Genomic DNA, 1,693 nt, shown 5'->3' with positions numbered 1-1,693 from the left:
GGCAAGACTGGAGATGGCTTGGGATGCAGTGGATCTCCTCAGCATCTTCAATGTCTGACCAAGCTCTAGGAACTCCACAGCACCTGCTGCACCCATCTTCATGGCCACTGGAACAAATTGTTCTCATCCACCCACTCTGCCAGTAGAAGTCTTCACATGCTTGGAGTAGACATTCCCCCTAAGCAATGGAACTGAGGCCTGTCAGTTAACCTCAACCTGGTTTAGCCCGTCTGCTGAGACAATTTACTGGGACACAGCTGCTTTGCACGCTACAGCTTCTTGGAACCACAGGTGAGAGTTGGATGCCAAACCAAAAGTGGATGAGCAGCCCTGAAAAGGGCTCAGCAAGCTCTCACACCAGAGCTGCTAGTCTTCCCTGAACACCCTATATACCCCTACAGTAGTCAGGGTGATATGAAAAATTTAAGCAACAATCCAAGAAGTTCCCAATGTAACCAAATGAGGCTCAGATACATACTTAGAATTGTTTTCCAAAGAGTATTCAGACTATGGGTTTGTCCATATCTATTCCTGCTGTTGCAGTTCAGATCAAAGCTGCTTCAGAGCATCAGGCAGGCCTTCCACCTTCAGTATGCCCAATGCACAAAGGAAAAGAAAAAGGTTGTCCATTGGATATAAACCCATCTGACAAAACTTGTGAAAGTCAGTCTAACTTGATACCTGCACATCAGGATCAAGCATATGAATATGTGGAATGTCCTGTAACATCAGTTACTTATCAAAATGAATATAGTCTAGATCCTTCAAATACGATGCCACCACCTAATCAGACACCATCTCCAGATCAACTGTTCATACTGTCAGAGAAGAATTATCAATTTCAAAGGCAGATTTGGGGGGGAAAATTGATTTTCCCTTCAGAAAAGAGATTTTTGGAATGCCATGTTAAGGAAAGAGTGGAAGTAGAAAGATGATAAGATCAGGGAGAAAGATATGTGTGATGTTATTGATTCACAATTAGAATAATGAAAAGATTTGGATCTTTAAAGTGGGAAGCTCTTCATGCTACTGAATGCCCAGGTGGCAGTCTGTGTTATCCAACGTTGATCCAATTCGGAAGCAAAGCTAAGGACTACTCACCAAGAGGAAGAATTCACTCATGACCACTAGTCTCGCATCTCTAACCATCTATTAGGTATCTTGAATTGAATTTCCTGTACACATCTTAAACTCAGCTTCTTCAAAGCAGAACCCATTGCTTTTCCCCTAAAACCTTCCCCTCTTCCTAACTTTCCTATTATTGTTGAGGACACCACCATCCTCCCATTCACTCAAGCTTGCAACTTATGTTATCACCTTCAATTCACTCTCTCTTGCCCCCTACCTCCAATCAATGATCAAATCCTATCTATTCTACCTTTATAACATCTCTCCTTTGAGCCCCCTTCTCTCCTCTGATATTGTTACCACCCTGGGGCAGTTTATCATCTCATGCCTGAATTATTGCAAAGCTTTTTCCTTTATTTCCTTGCTTCACATGTCTCAAAGTAGCAAGAAACTCTGAAAGAGAGGTAGGAGACAGTATGTTACAGACAAGTCAGACCAATGCTTCCACTTTGATGGTTATCTCTCCTCAGACTTTGATGGACACAGCCTAAGGCACTGAAGCCAAGAATCTTGGGAATAGCAGTGCCTCTAAACCATCAGCCCTGCTTCCCATCTGGTCCCTGCA

At 43.1% G+C, this 1,693-nt stretch overlaps 1 pseudogene; it reads left to right on the top strand.

Annotated features, from left to right (window-relative positions):
* The first annotated feature begins 509 nt into the window (after positions 1-509).
* Positions 510-1,124, top strand: LOC110210738 (holocytochrome c-type synthase pseudogene; annotated as a pseudogene).
* Positions 1,125-1,693: the final 569 nt, after the last annotated feature.

Source organism: Phascolarctos cinereus, unplaced genomic scaffold, assembly GCF_003287225.1.
Source record: "Phascolarctos cinereus isolate Bilbo 61053 unplaced genomic scaffold, phaCin_HiC Scaffold_726;HRSCAF=1367, whole genome shotgun sequence".
Lineage (NCBI taxonomy): Eukaryota > Metazoa > Chordata > Mammalia > Diprotodontia > Phascolarctidae > Phascolarctos > Phascolarctos cinereus.
Note: the sequence above shows the minus strand (reverse complement) of the source record. Positions and strands in the feature narration are given on the sequence as shown.